Source organism: Macaca fascicularis, chromosome 2, assembly GCF_037993035.2.
Source record: "Macaca fascicularis isolate 582-1 chromosome 2, T2T-MFA8v1.1".
Lineage (NCBI taxonomy): Eukaryota > Metazoa > Chordata > Mammalia > Primates > Cercopithecidae > Macaca > Macaca fascicularis.
In genome coordinates, this window is record NC_088376.1 from 91,411,705 (window position 1) to 91,429,051 (window position 17,347).

Genomic DNA, 17,347 nt, shown 5'->3' on the forward strand with positions numbered 1-17,347 from the left:
GAATTAGGTCTTGGCATGTTGTAAAGTGACTCTCACTTGGAACCTCTGTCCCCTAAGTGCCCAGCACTCTCCTCCTTTCTCTTGGAAGTACATGATTTCTTTAACAATCACCCCATAATCACCCGCACTTTTCTGACATTTATTTTATTTCTAATCTCATAGCTACATATTTGTATGCATCGGTATTGGTTCCTTAGTATAAATTGCTAGAAGAAAAACATTTAGTCAAAGAGTGTTTTTAGGCTGTTGATACATGTTTCAAGGTTGCCCTCCTGGAACATTGTAACAATGCACACTCCCATTGGACAGCATGAGAGGGCATCAATTTTCTCAGGCCCTAAAGTCCTGGTTTTTTTGTTTGTTTGTTTTTTGGGTGTTTTTTGAGACAGAGTTTCACTCTTGTTGCCCAGGCTGGAGTGCAATGGCACCATCTCAGCTCACTGCAACCTCTGCCTCCCAGGTTCAAGCAATTCTTCTGCCTCAGCCTACCAAGTAGCTGGGATTACAGGCACGGCGCCACCATGCTCGGCTGATTTTTTGTATTTTTAGTAGAGATGGGGTTTCATCATGCTGGCCAGGCGGGTCTCAAATGCCTGATCTCAGGTGATCCACCCGCCTCAGCCTTCCAAAGTGCTGGGATTACAAGCGTGAGCCACTGCGCCTGGCCATCCTAAAGTCTTAAAGACTTCGTGTCTTGTCAGACTGATGGTAGGATTTTATGACAGTTTCTTTCAACACCCTCAAAGTCTTTTGAGCAATGCATTCTCAAAAAGCATTTCCCATTCAGTACAGACCTTATACCTTTGCTCAGTATTCCAGATCTTGGCAATTTGACTCTGTTTATGAAATTGCTTGATGTACTAATTAAATTGTAATAAAATATAATTAATGCGAACAAAATGAAATTATTCGGAAAGTAGCCTTCAGTTCCTTTTTTTTTTTTTTTTCCGAGACGAAGTCTGGCTCTGTCGCCCAGACTAGGGTGCAATGGTGTGATGTTGGTTCACTGCAAACTCTGCCTCCCAGGTTCAAGTGATTCTCCTACCTCAGCCTCCTGATTAGCTGGGATTATAGGTGTGCACCACTACACCCAGCTAATTTTTGTATTTTTGTAGAGATGGGTTTTCACCATGTTGGCCAGGCTGGTCTCGAACTCCCGGCCTCAAGTGATCTGCCTGCTTTGGCCTCCCAAAGTGCTAGGATTACAGGCATGAGTCACTGAGCCCAGCCCCTTTTGGGTATTTTGAAGTTTGTCTTTGATTTCTTTAAACACGATAATCATAGCATCATGGATTCCCTACAGCAAGCAAGAATGTCGAGGTGGCAGGATCACTTGAGCCCAGGAGTTTGAGACCAGCCTGGGCAACATTTCGAGACCTCACCTCAAAAAAAAAAAAAAAAAAAAAAAAAAATTAGCCAGGCATGGTAGCGGCTACCATGTTGCAATGGCAACAAAAGCCAAAATTGACAAATGGGATCTAATTAAACTAAAGAGCTTCTGTACAGCAAAAGAAACTACTATTAGAGTGAACAGGCAACCTACAGAATGGGAGAAAATTTTTGCAATCTACCCATCTGACGAAGGGCTAATATCCAGAATCAACAAAGAACTCAAACAAATTTACAAGAAAAAAATCAAACAACCCCATCAAAAAGTGGGTGAGGATATGAACAGATACTTATCAAAAGAAGACATTTATGCAGCAAACAGACACATGAAAAAATGCTGATCATCACTGGCCATCAGAGAAATGCAAATCAAAACCACAAGGAGATACCATCTCACACCAGTTAGAATGGCAATCATTAAAAAATCAGGAAACAACAGGTGCTGGAGAGGATGTAGAGAAATAGGAATAGTTTTATACTGTTGGTGGGACTGTAAACTAGTTCAACCATTGTGGAAGACAGTGTGGCGATTCCTCAAGGATCTAGAACTATAAATACCATTTGACCCAGCCATCCTATTACTGGGTATATACCCAAAGGATTATAAATCATGCTGCTATAAAGACACATGCACACCTATGTTTATTGTGGCACTATTCACAATAGTAAAGACTTGGAACCAACCCAAATGCCCATCAGTGATAGACTGGATTAAGAAAATGTGGCCGGGCGTGGTGGCTCAAGCCTGTAATCCCAGCACTTTGGGAGGCCGAGACGGGCGGATCACGAGGTCAGGAGATCAAGACCATCCTGGCTAACACGGTAAAACCCCGTCTCTACTGAAAAATACAAAAAACTAGCCGGGGGAGGTGGCAGGCGCCTGTAGTCCCAGCTACTCGGGAGGCTGAGGCAGGAGAATGGCGTAAACCTGGGAGGCGGAGCTTGCAGTGAGCTGAGATCTGGCCACTGCACTCCAGCCCGGGCGACAGAGCGAGACTCCGTCTCAAAAAAAAAAAAAGAAAAAAAAGAAAATGTGGCACATATACACCATGGAATACTATGCAGCCATAAAAAAAACGATGAGTTCATGTCCTTTGCAGGGACATGGATGAAGCTGGAAACCACCATTCTCAGCAAACTATTACAAGGACAGAAAACCAAACACCACATGTTCTCACTCATAGGTGGAAATTGAACAATGAGAATACTCGGACACAGGAAGGGGAACATCACACACTGGGGCTTATCATGGGGTGGAGGGAGGGGGGAGGGATAGCATTAGGAGATATACCTAGTGTAAATGATGAGTTAATGGGTGCAGCACACCAACAAGGCACCTGTATACATATGTAACAAACCTGCACGTTGTGCACATGTACCCTAGAACTTAAAGTATAATAATAAAAATAAATAAATAAATAAAGCACTCTGCAGTTGGAGACACTGCCTTTATCAAACACCTTCTAGGTGATGGAACTGAAGGAGAAGATAGAGACAGCAGTCAACATGTTCAGCAGTATGGGTTTGCTGTATTCCACATTGTCTCCAATTTTAAACAGGCCCACACGCCTCAGGCTTTCTTTCTTCTTTTTTGAGATGGAGTGTCACTCTGTCACCCAGGCTGGAGTGCAGTGGTACAATCTTGGCTCACTGCAACCTCCACCTCATGGGTTCAAGCGATTCTCCTGCCTCAGCCTCCTGAGTAGCTGGGACTACAGGCACGTGCCAACATGCCCGGCTAAGTTTTTGTATTTTAGGAGAGACAGGGTTTCACCATGTTAGCCAGGATGGTCTCGATCTCATGACCTCGTGATTTGCCTGCCTCGGCTTCCCAAAGTGCTGGGATTACAGGCATGAGCCACTGCACCCAGTCAGAAATATTGAAACAATAGACACTAAGACATGTCTTGGTTAAATGATTGCATTTTAGAGCTTAAAAATGGGGATGGGGGGAAAATTTCTAAGCAGAAAGTTCACATCCTTTATAAGGTAGAAAAATCAATCTGGCTTCAGGTATTGCATGCTCCCATTTCTTTTTAGCCATTCAACCATCCATCCACCTTTCTATCAATAGATACACATAGAGAGACACTGTATCTGGAATCAAGTTCATGTAGTATTCACTTTTATTTTTTATTTTTATTTTTAGAGATGGGGTCTCGATATGTTGCTCAGGCTGGAGTGTAGCATGCTATGGTCCCGTCGTGTGACCATAGCACACTGCAGCCAAGAACTACTGGACTCAAGAGATCCTCCCACCTCAGCCTCCCAAGCAGCTGGGACCACAGAGGCATACAACCATACCTGGCTGTTCATGGAGTATTAACAGTGGTAATTCTGAATACAAAAATCTTGGATGATTTGTATGATTTATTTCTTGTAACTTTGTTATGACTTGATTTCTTGACTTTTTCACATTGTTTCTGTTTTGTGTGTGTGTGTGTGTGTGTTTTTTTTTTTTTTTAATGAGATGGAGTCTCACTCTGTTGCCCAGGCTGGAGTATAGTGGCACAATCTCGACTCACTGCAACCTCTGCTGCCTGGATTCAAGCGATTCTCCTGCCTCAGCCTCCCGAGTAGCTGGGATTACAGGCACCTGTCACTGTGCCTGGCTAATTTTTGTAGTTTTAGTAGAGATGGGGTTTCACCATATTGGCCAGGCTGGTCTTGAACTACTGACCTTGTGATCCACCTGCCTTGGCCTCCCGAAAGGCTGGGATTACAGGCGTCACCACTGCACCCAGCTTTATTGTTTCTGTTTTTAAAACTACTGTGGTGGAACATTTTGAGAGTCATTTAGTTATATTTGAGTGAGCTAATGTTCAGTTTACAGAAACTTTTTTGTTCATATTCTTCAAAAATAGAAAAAGAACAGGGACAGTCTAAAAATAGTTTAAAAGACATTGCGTTTTGTCAGGGAAATAACAGAAAAAGGAATAAAGTTTAGCAGAAAACTTGAATGCCATTTTAGTCTGGATTAGTCAGTTTCTGCTGTGGTAACAAACAATCCCAGCATCTCAGTGGCTTCAATAATGAACAATTATTTCTTGGTCTTAAGGGCTGAGAGTTAGCTTTGGATCGCCTGAGCCCTGCTGGTATCACGTGTCTTCCGTTTCCAAGAATCCAGATTGGAAGAGTAACCTTTGATGATACTGATGTGGATAAAATACTTGGCCCATAGGTAAGCCTGAGAAGGGACAGGCAGAAATAAGTAAGTTTGAATAAACACTGTAATATACCACATGGGCCTGGATTCCATACTGTCTTATCTTATTTATTCATTTATGTCACTAATATAGTTTGGATGTGTGTCACCACCCAAATCTCATATTGATATGTAATCCTCAGTGTTGGAGGTGGGGCCTGGTGGGAGGTGATTGGATCCGGGTGTGGGGGGGGGCACAGATTTCTCATGAATGGTTTAGCACCATCCCCCTTGGTACTATCCTCATGATCTGAGGATAGTGAATTCGTTTTTGTGAGATCTGCACATTCAAAACTGTGTAGCACCTCTTTCCTTGCCTAGGCTTGCCTTGCCTTGCCTTCCCCTTCCCCTTCCCTTCCCTTCCTTTCCTTTCCTTTTCCTTCCTTTCTTTTTCTTTTCTTTTCTTTCTTTCTTTCTTTTTTTTTTTTTTTTTGAGATGGAGTTTTCACTCTTGTTGCCCAGGCTGGAGTGCAGTGGCGCAATCTTGGCTCATTGCAACCTCCGCCTCCTGGGTTCAAGCGATTCTCCTGGCTCAGCCTCTCAAGTACCTGGGATTACAGGTATGTGCCACCATGCCCGGCTAATTTTGCATTTTTAGTAGAGATGGAGTTTAACTATGTTGGCCAGGCTGGTCTCAAACTCCTGATCTCGGGTGATCCACCTACCTCGGCCTCCCAATGTGCTGGGATTACAGAGGTGAGCCACCACACCCAGCCCCACCTTGTTTTCTTGCTCCCACTTTTGCTTGTAAGGTGCCTGCTCCCACTTTGCCTCAGCCCCACTTTGTTTTCTCGCTCCCGCTTTTACATGTAAGATGCCTGCTCCCACTTTGCCTTCTGCCATGAGTAAAAGCTCCCTGAGGCCTTTCCAGAAGCAGATGCAACCATGCTTTCTGTACAGCCTGTAAAACTGTGAGCCAATTAAATCCCTCTTCTTATAAATTGCCCAGTCTCAGATATTTATTTATAGCAATGTGAGAATGGACTAATACAGTCACGTATTAAACTTTGCCCTTATATAAAACTATAAATTTCTTGAGGGCAGGCATTAGAGTTTTGGATTTCAGCTCTTTCATTTCCTGTCTGCTTAATGATGACAAAGGGCTAGAAATTCCTTGGCATAACATAGGGGAAGGGACTCAAAAGACAAAAATGCTGAATTTGCTCCATAAGAGATATTTTCATTGTGCCTAGAATCTTTTTTTTTTCTTTTCTTTTCTTTTTTCTTCGTCGTGATAGTGTCTTGCTCTGTAGCCCAGGCTGGAGTTCAGTGGCACAACCTTGGCTCACTGCAACCTCTGCCTCCCAGGTTAAAGCTATTGTCGTGCCTCAGCCTCATAAGTAGCTGGGAGTACAGACGCCTGCTAATTTTTGTGTGTGTGTATTTTTTTTTTTTTTTTTTTTGAGATGAAGTCTCGCTCTGTTGCCCAGGCTGGCGTTCAGTGGCGCGATCTTGGCTCACTGCAACCTCCACCTCATGGGTTCAAGCGATTCTCCTGCCTCAGCCTCCTGAGTATATGGGACTACAGGTGCGTGCCACCATGCCTGGCTAATGTTTAGTATTTTTAGTAGAGACGGGGTTTCACCGTGTTAACCAGGCTGGTCTTGAAGTCCTGACCTCCGGTGATCCACCCGCCTCGGCCTCCCAAAGTGTTGGGATTACAGGTGTGAGCCACCACGCCCGGCCTGTGTGTGTATTTTTAGTAGAGATGCAGTTTCACCATTTTGGCCAGGTGGGTCTTGAACTCCTGACCTCAAGTGATCTGCCTGCCTCAGCCTCCCAAAGTGCTGGGATTAGAGGCATAAGCCACTGTGCCCAGCCTAGAATCTTTCAAAGGCAAGTTACTAATGATTCCAGCTAGTCCAGAATGCTGGTGACAGGATTTACCCATGTGGGCTTTCTGATCCCTGTGTGGATGGGGGGAAGTCCTGGGTGGACATTGTAGCTGGTAGTGATTTACTACCAGGAGGAAAGCTGGGGTGGTTATGATACTAGGCAGTGGTCTAAATGTGATTAAGAAATCTCAGGGAATGGCTCATTCACAGATAACTCTGGCTGTGGTTCATTATGGGGGTCCCAGGAATGTAAGCAGTGGGCATACCACTAAGATCTCATATCCCACCATTCCCCAAGCTCAGCAAGCAGACGTCTGAATCGAGCCACCATGCTAGATAGTCATGATCACAGCCAGGAGTTAGTTGGCACACCCAGAGTTCCTTGACTGAAGGAGAGGCAGTGTTCCTTGAGGAAAGATGCTGCAGAACTATCAAATATGGACAGTGCATAGCTGGGTGTGGTGATGTGTACTGACAGTCCCAGCTACGTGGGAGGCAGAGATGGGAGGGTCACTTGGGTCCAGGAGTTGGAGGCTGTGAATAGCCACTGCACTTCAGCCTGGGCAACATAGCGAGACTCCCATCTACAAAAATATATATGAGCAGTGTGAAACTTCCTCCTGCCCTTCTCTGCAGCCACTCCCCTAGTGACTGTGCTCTCCAATTATTTTACAGCAAAACTGGCTCAGAGCAAACCTGGAGCCAGTTGGAATGCCATTCCCATCTGCCAGCATGGAGGCATATTGGGGGCTGAGTATATATGGGGTTCTGACCCTAGTTCATTTCATGGTAGGCCCACTGGGTCCCTAAGCTCATCCTGTGACTGTACCACAGTTCCTGAAAGTATTGTTGGAATTCATAGCTGCAACAAACTCTAGAATCTTCACATTGGCTCCCTGACCTGTGAAGTAATTGCTACAGTAAGAAGGACCAAGAGGATGAACTGGAGTTCCCCTTCACTAACAAAATAGAAATATGAAACAATACTGTAATCCTAGTGGAACTGCAGGAATTTATGCCATTACCAAAGATCCAGAAGAAACAGACTTCGTGATTCTATTATATTCCCACCCTATATTTTGGCTTTAAATAGAATAGAGAATGATGATGGGTTATGGTAAAGTTAACAAGGTGGTGATTTCAATTTGGTTAATATCCTAGGGATGTCTCCTCACTGAAGCAAATTAATATATCTCCTGGCAGGCCTTCGGTTTGCCACTGCTCATCTGGTGAAAGCATTTTCCGCATTAGGAGAAGCAGGTTTGCCATTACCTGAGGGTATGCTGCACAACTTTACTGTCTTACTCAAGGTCAAGTTCATCATCTTCAGTGCTTTACCACTAAGAATGAGGAACTCAGCCAGGCACGGTGGCTCATGCCTGTAATCCCAGCACTTTGGGAGGCCGAGGTGGGAGGATCACTTGAGGTCAGAGGTTCAAGACCAGCATGGCCAATATGTTGAAACTCCGTCTCTACTAAAAATACAAAAATTAGTTGGGCATGGTGGTGGGTGCCTGTAATCCCAGCTCCTTGGGAGGCTGAGGCAGGAGAATCACTTGAACCCGGGAGTTGGAGTTTGCAGTGAGCGGAGATCGCGCCATTGCACTCCAGCCTGGGTGACAGAGCAAGGCTCCATCTCACAAACAAAAACAAAACAGAAAAGAATGAGGAACTCTTTGGTGAGCTGCTTTGGATTTTGGAGGCAATATGTATCACATTTAAATAGCTTGCTTTGACCCATTTACTGGGAAATCTGAAAAGCAACCTTTGGTCCCATGGTTAATATTTTATTACTGTGTCCACACTGAGCTTCTGTACCTGAATGGAGGACAAGACTCCCTGTGTGTGTGTGGAACTGGTGGTGGGCATGAGGAGGGCCTGAAAGACAATCTGACTGCCTCTGTATCTCGTGAGGCAGGCTCCTGGAAGGACTGTGGGGAGTCTTTCACAGCATGAAACCAGAAAATGTGAACAGACATCTCACATTTCCTCTTAAGCTGAATAACAGCTTACCTCAACCTGATGTTAAGAGCTGCTCAAGGAGTTTGTTCATTCCTGTGAACCTAGGTGTAGCTAGGTGGCTCACTTATAAACCTAATAGCAGAAACCTGCTTACTTTTAAATAAACAGTGAAAGAGGGAAGCAGATGAGAAAGATGGCAGATGAAAATGAAAATTGATGTAATCAGTGGCAGTATATAAAGTTAACATTTCCCTCTTATTCACAAAAAGAGGTGGATACTCAGCTGGGTGTGACTGGCTCACACCTGTAATCCCAGCACTTTGGGAGGCCAAGGAGGGCAGATCACTTGAGCTCAGGAGTTCAAGATCAGCCTGGACAATATGGTGAAACCCAGTCTCTACTGAAAATACAAAAATTAGCCAGGCATGGTGGTGAGTGTCTGTAGTCCCAGCTACTTGGGGGACTGAGGTGGGAGGATTGCTTGAGCCCAGGAAGTCAAAGCTGTAGTAAGCCGAGATTGTGCCATGGTGCTCCACCCACGGTGACAGGGTGAGACCCTGTCTCAGAAAAAAAAAAAAGAAAACAAACAAACAAAAAAGACTGGGCGTGGTGGCTCACGCCTGTAATCCCAGCACTTTGGGAGGCTGAGGTGGGCAGGTAACTTGAGGTCAGGAGTTCGAAACCAGCCTGGTCAACATGGTGAAACCCCGTCTGTACTAAAAGTATAAAAAAGTTAGCCTTGTGTGGTGGGGTGTGCCTGTAATCTCAACTACTTGGGAGGCTGAGGCAGGAAAATTGCTTGAACCTGGGAAGCGGAGGCTGCAGGGAGCCGAGATCGTGCCACTGTACTCCAGCCTGGGCGACAGAGCGAGACTCTGTCTCAACAACAACAAAAAAAGTGGATACTTAACGCAAAAGACTAAGTTGAAAAATAAAAGCACAAAGAAAAAACCAACAACAAAAATAATTTTATCACCTGGAGATAACCACCGCTAGCACACAGCCTATTCCAATCTAGTCTTTTTTCTGTGCTATAAATATGACATGTGTTTATGTATTTAAGCAGATAATAGTGTATATGTTTATTTATAGTCTGTTTTTGAAGTTTTTATCATGGTTATCATCTTTCCATATCAATACTTTTTTTTTTTTTTGGACAGAATCTTGCTCTGTTGTCCATGCTGGAGTGCAGTGGTGTGATATCTACCTTCTGGGTTCAAGCAATTCTCTTGCCTCAGCCTTCTGAGTAGCTGGGAATACAGGTGTGTGCCACCACGTCTGGCCAATTTTTAAAAATATTTTTAGTAGAAATGGGGTTTCACTGTGTTGGCCAGGCTGGTCTTGAACTCTTAACCTCAGGTAATCCACCCGCCTCAGTCTCCCAAAGTGCTGGATTACAGGTGTGAGCCACCACGTGGCCGTCAATAAATATTCTCATGCCATATGATTTTTATGGCTACTCAGAATTCTCTCAAACAGAAAATCGCATACATTTCTTAACCAGTGCCTTAGTGTTCTACACTTAGTAACCAGTGCTTCTTGCACTGGTTATTATAGAAAATTTTGTGGGTATGCCTCCATAGTGAGTCTCATCATATATGGCTTCATAGGATCCCTGCATGTTATTGGAAGACATCTGAGATCAAGAGTTATTGTATGTATTAAAATAATTAAGATTTTGTTCTCTGTAGATTTTCTCAATTCCCCTTTTTGACATTAGTCATAGTAACTAATATTTACATCACATTTTAATGTAACCTCTGTCAGTTCTTGGAATAACATTTGTGCAACAATTAATTTTCCTAAAAGACACAATGCAGACTGCAAAACAATTTTATTACAATGTCACTGATGTGAGTCATTCATTTGGGAGATACTTATTGAGTGCCTGAAATAAAACTGTCTGGGCTGGCAATATTCTACAAACACTGAGCTTCCATAATGTACAAGGACATAGGCCGGCAATATTCTACAAACAGTGAGCGTCCATAATGTACAAGGATATAGGCCGGCAATATTCTACAAACACTGAGGCAACATTCTACAAACACTGAGCTTCCATAATGTACAAGGATATAGGCCGGCAATATTCTACAAACAGTGAGCGTCCATAATGTACAAGGATATAGGCCGGCAATATTCTACAAACACTGAGGCAATATTCTACAAACACTGAGCTTCCATAATGTACAAGGATACTAAGAAATATAACTTCTTTTAAAGGATTTGCTTTCTACATACAGATGTAAGAAACAGAACCAAGACTAATTAAATAACAGTACAACAGAGGTCATAAGGCAGTTTCCAATGATGAATACAACAGGCAATGGGGGCTGTAATTGTTTTAAGATTGATCCCTATGGATGGGAACAGTTAGAAAAAGCTTCATGGAGAAAACACTAGATCTCTTTTTTTTTTTTTTTTTGAGATGGAGTCTCACTCTGTTGCCCAGACTGGAGGGCAGTGGTGTGATCTTGGCTCACTGCAACCTCTGCCTCCTGGGTTGAAGCAAATCTCCTGCCTCAAACTCCCGAGTAGGTGGGATTATAGGCGCGCGCCACCATGTCCGGCTAATTTTTTGTATTTTTAGTAGAAACGGGGTTTCACCATGCTGGCCAGGCTGGTCTCAAACTCCTGACCTCATGATCTGCCCGCCTCAGCCTCTCAGAGTGCTGGGATTACAGGAGAGAGCCACCGTGCCTGGCCAGAAAACACTAAATCTTAAAAGGATTGAAAAGATAGAAATAAAAGGGGAGAGCTTTCATAAAGGCTATGGAAGAGTAAGCTAAGCTCACAAGATGTGTAAGAGTGGGAGGTACAGTCTGAAAGACGGATCATTGCTGGGTGTAAGAGGCGCTTGAATGCCTCCGTCTATCTTTCAGTCTATCATAGCCTGGGCTCCACCCTGGATCGTGAGAGGAGAATTTGGAGCAGTAGAGTGACTTGGGGGCCTGACACCTTGATGTGGCAAAAGTCAGTTCATAGTCTTCATGTCTCCTAAAACCTCTGTAGTAAGACTTTGAAATTATGTTGGAAAATTGTTTACCCATTATCTTCTTTCCTCTTGCTCATTGACTGGGATTCACATACAGAAACTAGCCTCGTAGTAAAATAGTTGTAAATTCATATGTAGGCTGGGCACAGCGGCTCACACCTGTAATTCCAGCAGTTTGTGAGACTAAGGTGAGAGGATCACATGAGCCCAGGAGTTCAGAACCAGCCTGGACAACACAGCAAGACTCTGGTTCTAAAAAAAGAAAAAAATTAGCCTGGCACGGTGGTGTGTGCCTGTAGTCCCAGTTGCTGAGGAGGTCGAGACGGGAAGATCACTGGAACCTGGAAGCCCAGGAGTTTGAGGCTGCAGTGAGGTCTGATTGTGCCACTGTGATATATAGCCTGGGCAACAGAGTGAGATCCTATCTCTGAAAAAAAAATTCATATGTAGAATCTGCAAAATTAAGTTTAAATATTCCAGTAATTGAACCAGATGTTTTCCTAAAACGTCATGATTAAGACAGTGGTCACACTGCAGTGAAACTTCTTTTACTAACATTTTTGTCTTGATAACTTTTTTTTTTATTTTGAGATGGAGTCTCGCTCCATCACCCAGGCTGGAGTGCAGTGGCACGATCATGGCTCACTGCAACCTCTGCCTCCAGGGTTCAAGCAATTCTTCTGTCTCAGTCTCCTGAGTAGCTGGGACTACACTACAAGCACCTGCCACCATGCCTGGCTAATTTTTGTATTTTTAGTCGAGATGGGTTTTCACCTTGTTGATCAGGCTGGTCTCGAACTCCTGACCTCAGGTGATCCGCACATCTCAGCCTCCCAAAGTGCTGGATTACAGGCATGAGCCACCGCGCCCAAATAATAACTTTTTATATTACAAAACAAATGCGATATCATTGGAAACATTTTGAAAATAGAAACAAAATCTTATAACCTAATCCCAAACATATTTAAATTTTCCAGTCTTGTCAAAATGGATATTTATTTTTACCCAGTTGCAATAATGTTATATAAGCATAGCAAGCATGTTAAGCAGCATTCTATAAACGCATTAAATCAATCATTTTCATAATTATCATTTTAAGTTTGTATAAGCATCTTTGAGTAGATGTGTCTACTTTAATAATTTCTCTATGTTTAGATGTTTTCTATTTTTCCCTGGTTTGAGTAGAACTTTCCATCTGGTGTGCCATTGGCATTCTGGTACACAGAGATGGGATTCAGGTGTGGTGTCTCCTCAGTGCTCTGAGAGGCCATGGGTGGGACCTATGGTGATCAGAGTCCTCATATTAGTAGGTTCTGGCTGCAAGATGCATCCTTGACTGATTGTTTCAGTGGGTTGTACAAATATCATTTTCAATGTGTGCCATTATATGAAAAAAGTTGGAATGCATTGCAACTTCAATTTCTATTACTATTACTAGTCACTGAACTTGTAGTGCTTTTACAATTGAGTTTTAATTAATTTTTTATAGTTTAATATATTTTAATAGCAAACTTACAGGAACGGCACAGAAGACAGACAACATTAAAAACTTGGGCTGGTTGCGGTGGCTCATGACTGTAATCCTAGCACTTTGGGAGGCCGAGATGGGTGGATCACAAAGTCAGGAGTTCAAGACAAGCTTGGCCAAGATGGTGAAACCCTGTCTCTACTAAAAATACAAAAATTAGCCGGACATGATGGCGGGCTCCTATAATCCCAGCTACTTAGTAGGCTGAGGCAGAAAATTGCTTGAACTCGGAGGTTGCAGTGAGCCGAGATCACACCACTGCCCTCCAGCCAGGGTGACAGAGTGAGACTCTGTCTCAAAAACAAAAGCAAACAAACAAACAGAAAACAACCAAAAAATGTACTTGCATGTAGGACAACTCAGAAAGTATAGTGAATGAACGGAATCTACTGTATGATAAAAATGCTACAAACACCATTTAGTTGCTGTCAATAAGAAATTTAGTTGTTTTAAAAAAATCCAAATGCAGGCATTATCACAAAAATTTAACAGGTTTATTAAAATTATTATAAAGTTGCACTGCTGAAACTTGTTCACTGAAACATTTTGACTCGCATTAATGCTTTATGTCCCCGCATTTATATTAAAAATTCACACACAAATGAAAATGGAAAAACTGCCAATACCTGATTTCTGTCCCCTTTTCCACTCGCAATCATATGTACTTAGGTACCTTTTAACCCCATGGAAAAAAAAAATCTAATGTTCAGAACTACCAATAATAGGAGGAAGACAATTTTTTTTGTGTGTGTGTTTTTTTTTTCAGAATAAAGTGTTTCCCATCATAGTGGATTTTTTTTTTTTTTTTTTTTTTCCTGAGACAGGGTTTCACTCTTCTTGCCCAGGCTGGAGTGCAACGACGCAATCTCGGCTCACTGCAACCTCTGCCTCCCGGGTTCAAGCGATTCTCCTGCCTCAACCTCCTGAGTAGCTGGGACTACAGGCATGCGCCACCACACCGGGCTAATTTTCTATTTTAGTAGAGATGGGGTTTCTCCATGTTGGTCAGGCTGGTCTTGAACTCCCGACCTCAGGTGATCCGCCCGCCTCGGCCTCCCAAAGTGTTAGGATTACAGGCATGAGCCACCATGCCCAGCATAGTGGATTCTTAAGCACATTTTCCACGTACGTGGTGTGTTAGCTGGATGTCTTTCGGCATAATTGTTACATGTTCGGCACGGATAGCACACAGGTTGGTGTCTTCAAAAAGGCCAACCAGATAGGCCTCACTTGCCTCCTGCAAAGCACCAACAGCTGCACTCTGGAAGTGCATATCTGTTTTAAAGTCCTGAGCAATTTCTCGCACCAGACACTGGAAGGGAAGTTTGCGAATCAGAAGTTCAGAGGACTTCTGATAACGTCTAATTTCACCGAGTGCCACAGTGCCACAGTACCAGTACCAGGTCTGTAATGATGAGGTTTCTTCACTTGTCCAGTAGAGGGCGCACGCTTGTGGCGTTTGTAGCTAGTTGCTTCCTGGGCTTTTTCTTTTTGGATATGGAATCTCACTCTGTCGCCCAGGCTGGAGTGCAGTGGCGCGATCGTGGCTCACTGCAACCTCCGCCCCCCAGGTTCAAGCTATTCTCCTGCCTCAGCCTCCCCAGTAGCTGGGATTACAGGCGCCTGCCACGGCGCCCGGCTATTTTTTTTTTGTATTTTTACTAGGGACGAGGGTTCACTATCTTGGCCAGGCTGGTCTTGAACTCCTGACCTCGTGATCCACCCGCCTCGGCCTCCCAGAGTGCTGGGATTGCTTCCTGGGTTCTTTACCACCAATTGATTTTTGGGCAGTCAGCTTTGTACCAGCCCTGGTATAGAGATCTCCTTACTTAGACCCCTTCTTCTGCTGGAGCGTGGCGAGTTATAGGCAGCGCTAGTGTTGGAGACCGACGGCTGAGTTTTAATTAATTTTTAAAGCAATACTTGAGGCTGGGCGTGGTGGCTCACGCCTGTAATCCCAGCACTTTGAGAGGCCGAGGTGGGTGGATCACCTGAGGTCAGGAGTTCAAGACCAGACTGGCCAACGTGATGAAACCCCGTCTCTAACAAAAATAAATAAAAAATAAAAAATTAGCTGGGTGTGGTGGCGTGCATCTGCTGTCCCAGTTACTTGGAAGGCTGAGGCGGGAGAATCGCGTCAACCCAGAAGGCGGAGGTTGCAGTGAGCTGAGATCCCGCTGTTGCAGTCCAGCCTGGGCGACAGAGGGAGACTCCATCTCAAAAAAGAAAGGGGGGGTGGGGGGTGGGGAGTGGGGGGTGGGGGGTGGGGGGGGAAAGCAATGCTTGCACATAATACAAATGGAATCATACAGAAAGCTAAAAAGTGGTAGTATAGTAATCTGTTTTCACGCTGCTGACAAAGGCATAGCTGAGACCCGGCAATTTACAAAACAAAGTTTTATTTGGACTTACAGTTCCACGTGGCTGGGGAGACTTCACAATCATGGTGGAAGGTGAAAGGGAGGTCTCACACAGAGGCAGACAACAGGAGAGAGCTCGTGCAGGAAGACTCCTGTTTGTAAAACCATGAGCTCTTGTGAGGCTTATTCATTATCACAAGAACAGCAAGGGAAAGACCTGCCCACATGATTCAATTACCTCTTACTGGGTCTCTCCCACAACACGTGGGAATTCAAGATGAGATTTGGGTGGGGACACAGCCTAACCATATCAGTTAGTAAGTTCTCCTTTAACCTCAGGCTTTGTGTTCTTCTCCACAGATCCTTACTGTCACTAGTTTCTTGTGTATTGCTCTAGAGACAGCCTAAAGCCAAACAAGTGGGCATGCATACACATATGTATATCTTAAAGGGCTACATTAAAAATATTTCCCACAGGTACAACCAACTGGAAGGAAGGCCCATGGTACATACGACGTGCCAAAGTGCCCATTGCATATTATCAGCCTTGCATGTATTCCTTGCTTTTATACACTAGTTTGCTTAAATTGCTTTTTTTCATCTAGTAATAATCTGGAGATTGTTCCACATCAGCACATGTAGAGCAACTTCATTCTTTTCAATGGTACTGTATTATAACCACTTTCTACAGAAGGATCTTTAGGTTTTCCCCAGACGTTTGTTACTCAAAACAGTGCTCTAACAAATATCTTTACATAGCCTGAATTTATCTGTTGCATAAATGTCTAGACAAGGAAATGCTGGGGAAAACAGTATGCACATATAAAATTATGACTGGTATTATTACATTTCCTTCCAAAGAGGTTTATTGTTTTTATCCCCACCAACAATGTGCATGAGGGTCTATTTCCCAAACCCATGCTAACTCAATATATCTTTATCAGCCCAACGGATGAAAAACAGTGTCTCACTGATTTAATTTGCATTTAATCTAAGATTAAATTTTTAAGTTTCGTAAAACCAAGTCTATCTCTGTAATTGGAGAAAACATCATCCATGAACCTGAAAGGTAATAAGCTGATGAGACTAAATTCAAAGCAAAAGCTCGCTGAGAGTATCTGCCCCAATGATGAAGATGACAATAGTGTCTGATTTTTTGCTCAGTGCCACCCCCTCCGTTTCCAACAGATAGCATTTGGGAGTGATGAGTTATAAGAAAGTGTGGTGCGCTCCAAGCTTGCTTGAGGGTATGGAAATCTCGAGACAGGTCTGGAGAACCAGGGAGAGTTAACAGATAAATAATGTAAGAAAAAAAAAAAAAAAAAAAGAACTTAAGGACTGTCTGATCTGGGAGAAGTTTACAAAAATTAGCGTTTTGGTTCACTATTTCTCGCTCTTTCGGCGTTTCATTAACTGGATACCCTGCTATGAATATATATATTGGGTGTAGTTAAGAGAACCTCTATGTCACTAAAACCGTCTTATGAGTTTTTTGGAGAAAATGAGAGGACGCTGGGAGACATGCTCTGCTTGCAAATGATCAACCCCCCAGCCCAATCCCATTCATCATTGATTTTGAGGAACTGATGAGTAAGACAGGAATATGTATGTTTGCCTACAAAATCCTCAAATCAGGCCACTGAATGTTCGACATGGGAACTTTGAATCACATAGAAGATACTCCAAAGGCCGAGAAAAATAGAAAGCCTCCCGACGCCCTGAAAAAATCTTGACCATCTCTGACTTCCTCCAATAAGAAAACCTATATTATTATTATACACACGCACACACACCCTCTATCCTCACTCGATCTTGTTCTATTCTATTTTTGAGCTTTGGATGTTAAAGTAAGGAACGAAGCTTAGTGGGGAAACACCGAAGTGCATGGCGCAAATTTAGATTTAAGCCTCACGTTAGATTCCAGATTTGCACATCGAGTCCTGCCCCTACCCAATCCGGGGACGTCACCGCTCTAGTCTTTGGCTGTTTTAAAAGCAAGCGGTTTTTAAAACCCCCAATCCTCCTCTTTGTGTTTGCCTCCTCGGAGTTGCCCCTCTGCAAGCCAAGAGTTCG